The sequence below is a fragment of the Antedon mediterranea genome, chromosome 1 (assembly GCF_964355755.1).
Source record: "Antedon mediterranea chromosome 1, ecAntMedi1.1, whole genome shotgun sequence".
NCBI lineage: Eukaryota > Metazoa > Echinodermata > Crinoidea > Comatulida > Antedonidae > Antedon > Antedon mediterranea.
The window spans coordinates 31,194,448-31,205,102 of record NC_092670.1 but is presented as its reverse complement, the minus strand read 5'-3'; positions in this window follow the sequence as shown (position 1 = coordinate 31,205,102).

The following is a 10,655-nucleotide window of genomic DNA, read 5'->3' as shown; positions in this document are numbered from 1 at the left end:
ACAAACTTAATTTGTGTTTTATATGTAACATTAGGGTTGAGGGATGGGGAAGAGGATGGTGCAAAGAGGAACAGTTTTTAAATATATTCTTTATCTATTTATTCTTTATTTATTTAGTAACGAAATATTAATTGTTTTCATGTTTTACAAATAATATACCACTAAACACAGTAAAACATTGCGATGTAATACTTTTTTGAAACTATCACCGTTCTAGTCGATTGAAAAGTACAGTACGTGTATAACGACACATCACTACGACGTGTATATGTTTATATAATGTATAACAATTTGTGAAAACCACCTCTATTCGGGGCAAATCATAAATTCGATTTAATCTTCAATAAATATTAAATTATCTAACTCAACTTAATTAGTAGGCCTAATGGTTTTCAATTGTTTCTTAGAGCTAATTCATACTTAAGTTGGTTCCTACCCTACCCACCAAAGTTGTTCTGCGTTTGGGGCATGTGATGCACTGTAGGCCTATCCTCTACTGGCTTTACAACGCTACTCATGCCAGTGAGGGAAGGGTGATGATGTGGGTGGTTTAACTGCAATAATAAAGATTTGTACATAAATATACTGCGACTGAAAACGCTAGCTCATTATCCGTTTAAAAAAAATTATATCCAACCTCTGCAGCACAGATTGAAAAAAAAAATGGATCGAATTTCTGTTATGAGTATACAATGTACAGTACTTTCCTTTACGACGCCTGGGGGAATAGAAACTTGTGGAACGACACAGAGATTGGAATGTTTCATTCTTCGCAAATCAATACATTTGTATAAATGTATATTAAATCTATCAAAATAATATTTTTTAAAGAAAATCGGCCTGTCTTCAACATTATGATACTGTACTCGAGCTGTTCAACCGGTTTTCAGCTATTAAAAACAATTATCGTAGGAGGAGATAGGAAAATGCGAAGCCTCTTCGCATTTTTGTGGCGGGTATTTTTCAAGATGGACATCCATTAGACAGTGTATACCACGATCGGAAAACACCCCTATTTGGGGCAAATCTTTGAACCTAAATTCGTTTTAATCGTCAATAACTAATTATCTAACTTAATTTAATTAGTAAACAGGGTTACATCAGGTGGTTAAAATCAGTACCGAAAGTACGAACCAACTTTACATACCATCGAGTAGAAATTCTAAAAGTAAGGCGCGATTTACCGAATTTTGCCCTTACGTAAATTTATATATAGATTACAGACAGAAATAAACTCACATTATTTTCACCGGTTGAGTAAATATATACCTTTGTTTCACAACAAACAAACTCGACTGTTTGTTTGTTGATATATATTTACTCCATTGCATTGGTTTCAGGGGTGTTTCCTTTTCGCACCTGCCTTGTATTTTGACTCCAAATGGAGTGGAATGCGTCTACTTTTAATGCATTTGTTGGTGAAATGCACGTTTAATTTAAATATATTTTGTAAATAAAAATTCTGTAATATGTTACTGCTGATACTTTTCTGTTTTCAAAGAATATTAATCGGTCTTAAAATCAGCATCACTACTTACCTTAGGCCTAGTTATAAGGGCGACCTAAGAGGGATATATGAATTTGTCGATTTTTTTCTTAAATTTAACAAAACCATGTAAAGTATCAACAGTAATATTTTATTTGTATTGACAGTGACAAAATATATTAAATTGAACATGATTTTCACCAACAAAAATCCGTTAAATAGATGGATTCCACATAGTTTTTAGCTCTCCATTAATGTTGCTCTTTTGGCGTTCCATAGAAACGAAAATATTGATCATATTTGGAGTATGCGGAATTCGCATGAAAAAACGTCTGTAAAATGTTATTTATTCTTTGTTATTTTATTGATTCTTCTTCATAAAAGTAGTAATTCTAAAGTGTGGTATTCAGGATAAAGCATGGTTAACAAATTTAGAGTTAAAGTACAAGATAGGTGCGATAGAGATCTATTGGCAATGTAAGGTCTTGGGTCTTAGGTTTCGTGATATATAAGGTCTTAGTGGGTCTTAATTTTCGTGATCTTAGGTTTCGTGACACCTAGTACAATATTTATAATATAAATAAGTATAAATATATATAAGTATAATATTTCGAGTATTCATTTACAATCTGTAATCACTTTAATATTATGGATCATAACATCCAAACATGCTTATTACAACAAATGATATCAATGGAATTATTTTTATCTTTATACTGCCGTACTTTGAGAAAAGGGCTTATCTACAAAAAGCTACTTATGAGTAAATTAACCAAAACATTTTTTTTATTACAAAAGTTGATGTAGTATTTTATTTTTAAATGAATATATTTCAAAAGTACATTATTAAAAAATATAATAATAATTTTAAATTATTATTATTATTTTTTATTTTTGGGGTTCAAATTGCAGATAAAGCATTTTCTCAAATTATTTGTACATAAAAATGGCGGGATATACTTCGAAAACAGGGCACTTTTGCAGTTATTTTGTTTGATTTTTTATGAAAATTTACCGAAACACTAAGTAACTTTAGTTAAAATAAATTATAACTGTAATTTAGATCAGGTAATTTGTAAACAATTTACAAAAATGTATTTTTAAAAATGTATATGAATGTAAATGTGGTTACTTTTTAACATCAAAATCTTAGTCTTATGTATATACTGTTCAAAAGATATGTATTTTTTTAACAATGTACCTTATAAATAAGAGAACTATATAAATGTGCATATATACATATATTATTATATTTATAGAACTATAATAAAAGTGTCACAAACCCACACAAGACAAAAAAAAAAAAACAATTTACAAAATATATGAAAAAGGCTTTTCTCCTAAAAGCATTAATCTGCCTAATTATATATTCCTTATACTGCTATCTGGTTGGTCAATTACTGTAGTTGAGGCCTTTTTGTCAAATTATTTCTATTGGTGTTTGAAGATAAGCTCCAATAATAATAATTATTATCATAAATTTCATATTTATAGACATATTTTGGGACAACTGGTCAATTTAAGTGATAGAGTATACCCCTAAGTCAAAAAAGACAAGAATCTGAATTTAAAAAAAATGTTGTTTTTACTTAAGAAGCCCTTTTCTCAAAGTACGGCAGTATAGTATACTATACAAGCGACGGTTGTGTAAATTATGAGAGTGAGTGAACTATTTCCATATTTTTATATAGTTCAGCCATGATAATATTATTTATTTTATTTGTATTTTCAGCTGTGAGTAAGGAAGCTTACATTATGACTGTGCATGTTAAGTACGGCTAATAATATTTACTCTTAGAATTTCTTATCATCATGCAATTACAGAAGCACGAGACCCACGTTTGCTGACTTCTACTGATGCACTATTATCACATTCAACTTTTAGCACTGACAATTTTATCACGTTTATTAACAAAAACAATATACTTTTAATGAGTAATAGGCTAGTCAATCTAGCATTTTGAGTGAAACAAATTGCAAACAGAGATTTTTTTTTTAAATGGTTACATATTATGATAAGGTGATTATTTTTTGAGCATCACACCTCTGACACTCATCCCGAAGGTATGCAAATTAGCTTAAATATGCAAATTAGGGTGAAATTACAGGGTTACCATATCTTAAAAACTACTAATCGTAGAGAGTTCATTTATGCACAGTCTGGTTCAGAATATATATATTTATATTTGCTCTAATGAGACATTTTACATAAAAATGTCCGGAAGTACCAAATTTTGACCCTTGACCCCATTTCTCAATATTTACATAAATATGTGATTAAAATGTCTGTAGAGACTTTATTTTGGACTCAATGACTTGGATATTGTTTTTCAATACCCACCATAGAACTGTATTATAATTCCTAAAATCACAACTTCGTCATGCACCTCGAAAGTATGCAAATTAGTAGTACAAGTAATATTAAATATGCAAATTAGGGAGTGAAATTACAGCGTTGCCATATCTCGAAAACCGCTAATGCTAGAGTGTTGATTTTTTCACTAAAATATTTAAAATGTATATATTTATATTTGCTGTAATGAGACATTTTACAAAAAAATGCCCGGAACTATGACATTTGACCCTCGACCCCATTTCTCAATATTGCATATATAATGAAAACTAAAATGTCTGTAGAGACTTTGTTTTGCCCTCAAATGACTCGGATACAGGTTTCTAATAGCCAACATAGGAATGTTTAGTAAATCTCAAAATCACACCTGTATCACTCACCTTCAAAGTATGCAAATTATTAGTACAAGTTACATGAAATATGCAAATTAGGGGGTGAAATTACAGGTTCTTATATGTATCGAAAACCGCTAAGGTAGAGAGTTGATTTTTTCAAAAACTTGTTCAGAATGTACATATTTATATTTGATCTAATGAAACATGAAAAAATGACCGGAAATACAACAATTGACCCTTGACCCTATTTATCAATGTTTGCATACATAATGCGACTAAAATATCTGTAGATAATTTTTTTGGACTCAAATGACTCGGATGCAGTTTTCCTATTGTCAGCATAGGACCGCTTTGTAATTCCCAAAATCACATCTTTGTCACATACCTTGACAGTATACAAATTATTAGTACAAGTTACATGAAATATGCAAATTAGGGGTGAAATTACAGTCTTCCCATATCTCGAAAACCATTAATGCTGGAGAGTTGATTTGAATTCAGAGTTGATTCAGAATGTACATATTATTTAGATTCGCTGTAATGAAACATTTTACGCAAAAATTGCCATGATTGAATTATGACATTTGACCCTTGACCCTATTTCTCAATATTTTCATATAATTCAACTAAAATATCTGTACAGACTGTTTTGGCCTCAAATGACTCAGATACAGGTTTTCTATAGCCAGCATAGAACTGTCAAAAGAATTCTCAAAATCACACCTTTGTTACTTCCCTAGAAAATATGCAAATTAGTAGTACAAGAGGTGAAAGTTGCCATATCTCTATCGGTCATTAGCGTTTTTCGAGATACATAAGGCTGTAATTTGCATATTTCATATAACTTGTTGTACTAATAATTTGCATACTTTCGAGTTGCTTGACTTTTTGGAATTACTAAACGATCCTATACTGGCTATATAAAACCTGTATCCAAGTCATTTGAGGCCAAAACAAAGTCTGTACATACATTTTAGTTACATTATATGCAAATATTGAGAAATAGGTTCGAGGGGGTCAAATGTCATACTTTCGATAATTTTTTTTCAATAATGACCCAGATACAGGTTTTCTATAGCCAGCATAGAACTGTTTAGTAATTCTCAAAATTTGCATCCTTTCGAGGTGCTTGACTTATACTGGCTATATAAAACCTGTATCCGAGTCATTTGAGGCTAAAACAATGTCTGTACATACATTTTAGTTGCATTATGCAAATATTGAGAAATAATAATAATAATATCCTGGATTTATATAGCGCCTAATGTTGTGAAACCTCTAAGCGCTGTACATAAACTAATACGAAGAAAGGGAATTCCAACCATGCCAAAATGAAGGCGTGATTTTGGGAATTACAAAGCGGTCCTATGCTGACTATAGGAAACATGTATCCGAGTTATTTGAGTCCAAAACAAAGTCTCTACAGACATTTTAGTCGCATTATGTATGCAAACATTGATAAATGGGGTCGAGGGTCAATTGTTGTATTTCCGATCATTTTTTCGTAAAATGTTTCATTAGAGTAAATATAAATATGTACATTCTGAACAAGTTATTGAAAAAATCAACTCTCTAGCCTTAGTGGTTTTTGATATATAGGAACCTTTAATTTCACCCTCTAATTTGCATATTTCATGTAACTTGTACTAATAATTTGCATACTTTGGAGGTGAGTGATACAGGTGTGATTTTGAGATCTACTAAACAGTCCTATGTTGGCTATTAGAAACCTGTATCGGAGTCATTTGAGGGCAAAACAAAGTCTCTACAGACATTTTAGTTTCATTTATATATGCAATATTGAGAAATGGGGTCGAGGGTCAAATGTCATACTTCCGGTCTATTTTTTGTAAAATGTTTCATTGGAGCAAATAGAAATATGTACATTTTGAATACGGCTGTGAAAAAATCAGCTCTCTAGCATTAGTGGTTTTCGAGATATAGGACAACTGTAATTTTTTCCCCTTATTTGCATATTTTATTTAAATTGTACTACTAATTTGCATACTTTTGAGGTGTGTGACAAAGGTGTGATTTTGGGAATTACAAAGTGATCCTATGCTGGTTATTAGGAATCTATGTCTGGGTCATTTGAGGGCAAAATAAAGTCTCTACAGACATTTTAGTCACATTGTATATGCAAACATTGGGAAATGGGGTCGAAGGTCAAATGTTGTACTTCCGGTCATTTTTTCGTAAAATGTTTCATTAGAGTAAATATAAATATATACATTTTGAATAGATCAGTGAAAATATCAACTCTCTGGGACTAGTAGTTTTTGAGATATGGTAACCCTGTAATTTCACCCTAATTTGCATATTTAAGCTAATTTGCATATCATCGGGATGAGTGACAGAGGTGTGATACTCAAATTTTGATCTCCTCATTATATATGACCATTTAAAAAAGAAAAATCTCTGTTTGCAATTTGTTTCACTTTGGGCTGTTTTTTTTGCTAGATTGACTAGCCTATAAAGTTGATTAACAGTTTCTTTTAAAGAAAAGAAACATTTTATTTGTATTTAAGAGAGGACCACAAGGTTAAATAGGTTTTATTATACTTTTTATTTTTTATTTTATTCAATTGACAACCAACAGCGATGAAACCGCCACTGACAGGTTGAATACCTGACTGTGAAATCATTTATAAATAAATAACAGTGTTTTGTACTACTCAATAGCAGATGAATATTATCTTAGGAATGAGCTATTGTAAAGACCATCATTACAGCAGCTTCACATTGAAACGTACAACTGAAAGGTGAAGCAATTCCTGGCCACTTTTGTACAGTGGATATGAATGTATCTACTAAACATTTTCTCATACTGTAAGTAGGCAAAATATCTTTCCTGAGATATGTAAATTTCATGTTTATAATTGTATCTAGTTTTGTATTATCATCATTTAATGTTAAAATATCTATAGCTGTATATACAGTATTATAACTTGTCTCAATACAATTTGAATTGCTAAATTATTTAGGCTTTTTAAAATATAAACGTATTTTACAAATTTAAATATAATACGATACGGTGCGTGACACGACTATTTGTTTTGTGTCGACTTCGAAATATCTACCCCAAACTAGTCACTACACCGGACATGATAGAGAAGAGGTCAGAATATGCAGGGAAAGGTGATTGTTTATCAAATTAATATTAAACTATTATATTATTATTGTCATAATTATTAATTTAAAAAAGAATAAAACTTATATTCTACACTTACACACTTAGTTGTTGTCGTCTGTTGTACAGAAATGAACGATTTGATAACGACCATCAATACAATCACGATCACGGCCACCACACTAACTACCACGACAACCAAGACCACGAAGACAACCTCAACCATGAGACTACCTCCACCACCATCATCATCAACACCATCACAAAGACCACCATCGGCACCACAAACACTATCACCACAAACATCATTACCACCACAACTACTACAAATAATATCACCACCATCATCATTACCACCACAAACACTAACACCACCACCATCATGAATACCACAAATACTATTATTAACACCATCAACACCACCACAAACACTATCACCACCACCACCATCATCACCACCGCAAACACTATCACCACCACAAACACTATCACCACCACAAACACTATCACCACCACCATCATGAATACCACAAACACTATCACCACCACCATCATCACCACCACAAACACTATCACCACCACCATCATGAATACCAAAATACTATTATAACCACGCATCAAGGCTTCTCGAAATATTTAACATATCTGTAATTATCCAATCAGTTAATAAACAATGTTAATGGTTAAAAGTAATTGTTATGTGACTGTGAATTACCGCAGTGTAAGGAAAGTAATCTAACGTATCGCTGCTATTATTTATTCGCTGGGAAATAGTCGAGTTTTTTTATCATTATGTTACGCTAATAAAACTGTGCTATAATATCGCATTTAATTGAATAACTCAATTTTAATATCGAAGCTTAACGAAATAAAAAACCTAATAAAACTACGGAATGCGCTATTGCTAACTTAAGAAAAATTCTGCTAGACAATTATTAATGCGCATGTTTAGAACATTATCAATTTGTAAATGAAGGGTCGATAAAGAAATAAAGAATCATTGTCATTGTCATTGTCAGTGTACGGAAATTAATCTAGCCGTGTGATGGTATTGTACTTTATACTAAAGTATATTAAAAAAAAGAAAGTATTAATAAAATAAGAAAGGGGAACAAAAATTATATAAGAAACTCAGGGGGACTCAGTGTATACATTAAAAACAATATGATCGTAGCAGAAATTAAGGGAGAATGCGAATACATTATTTGGTTAACATTAGAAAAAAAATATAACGGAATGGTTTATTTTTAGCAGTTGTATATGCACCTCCAGCAGTTTCAAACTTTAAATTCGACATATAGGCCTACCAACAACTAGAATTAGATCGTATTCAATTTAAACTTAAATATGGTAAAAGCAGTTTTATCTTTTCTGGAGATTTTAACTCGAGGACGGCTGAACTCGATGATTTTAATAGCAAAATGCAATCCGAAAACATTGACATTAATGACCCTCCAGATCTATACACATCTAAACGAATATCTATGGATAAAATTACAAACTCTTATGGAATGATACTACTGTACTGGACTTCTGTAAAAATTTTAAAATGCGAATTCTAAATAGTCGGGTTGGAAATGACAATGGAATCGGATTCTTCACGTTTCTAGGTCATCAAGGCAAAAGTGTAAACGATTATGTAATTGCAAGTGAAAACCTATTACTGGACAATTTCTTTAAACACTTTAATATTAGCAATAGATGTGGATCAGACCACCTTCCAATATAATTCAGCTTTAAACATGAGCTAACAAGGCCAACAGCCATTAACTCGCGTGCTACAATGCATAATGATACCGGACCGACAGACAGACCGACAGACAGACCGACCGACATAGTGAACTATAGTCGCGTCCACGCGACTAAAAAGGCATAATTTTGACGATTTTTTTAACATTTTCATCAAAAACGTGCACAAATTATCCAATTCGACGTGCTCGTATGACGTAATTTTAATTCGAAATTGTTTAAAAGATGGTAAAATTATTAGAAAAGAAAAGAGTATGTATTTAACGCTACGTGCGCACCACGCGCGTAAAAATTTGCGCGCGTATGGGAATTTTTGACATGCTCAAAATGACAAGAAACGCGTAGAAAGTTGATTAAAAATGAATTTTGCGCATTTTAAAATTTTAAATGCGCGTGCGCGCGTAACTTTGTGGCTTTGTGACTCATGGCAATTTTGTAAACGCTTAAAATTGCCTGAAACGTACTCTTATTTCATCGAAAATAAATTTTGAAAATTTTAAGCGCGCGTACGCATGCGTTACATGCGCTACGCACGTAATTGTATTGCCATATGATGATTTATGCCCTGAAATTTTATTTAATTGTGATTCATGGTTGTGAAGATATGATTAATAATAATAATAATAATAATAATAATAAGATTTTTATAGCGCACATACCACTCCAGAGTGCTCAAGGCGCATTTAAAAATAAAAAAGAAAATAAATCATACAAATTCCTGAAAAATAAAATGCAATTTCTTTGGAGGGTCCCCATCCGTTGTCGTTCTGTCGCGGTCCCGGACCCCTACCTAGGTGACCAAACAAAGGAGCAGGATACACATTTGCCTTGCCACAAATGTGATTTCGTTAAATCGTGCGTAGACCGCGTAATTTTTTATTGCCCACCGTGAAAACATAACCACATCGATTCCTGGCCATAAGGAATGTACTGTGAAAAATTGACTTAGCTAGATTAAACTGATATCAAGATAATGTCAGAAAGCGATAAAACGCATAGTGATACCGGACCGACAGACCGACAGACCGACAGACCGACCGACCGACATAGTGAACTATAGAGTCGCTTCCACGCGACTAAAAACTAATATAGTAAATACAACATGCAAAATATGCCAAACATGTCCTTTTATCTGGGATGAGAAGATAACAATAGACGATGATTCCATTAAGAGTAAAGAAATTGATAAACAAATAAATGATGTAATTAAAAGTTCAGAAACAGACGACAGTAATACTCTAATAAACAAAATTACTGAAATAATATACATCCAAGGAAAGATTAAAACAATTAGAAATATATACACGGATACAAAACATAATAATCAATGGTTTGATAACGAATGTAAAACGTTACGTACACAATTACGACAGGCACTTAAATCGTCTATATATAAATTTACGTAAGGGCAAAATTTGGTAAATCGCGCGTTATTTCTAGAATGTTTACTCGATGGTATATAAAGTTGGTTCGTACTTTCGGTACTGATTTTAACCACCTGATGTAACCCTGTTTACTAATTAAATTGAGTTCGATAATTAGTTATTGACGATTAAAACGAATTTAGGTTCAACTGTCTAATGGATGTCCGTCTTGAAAAAT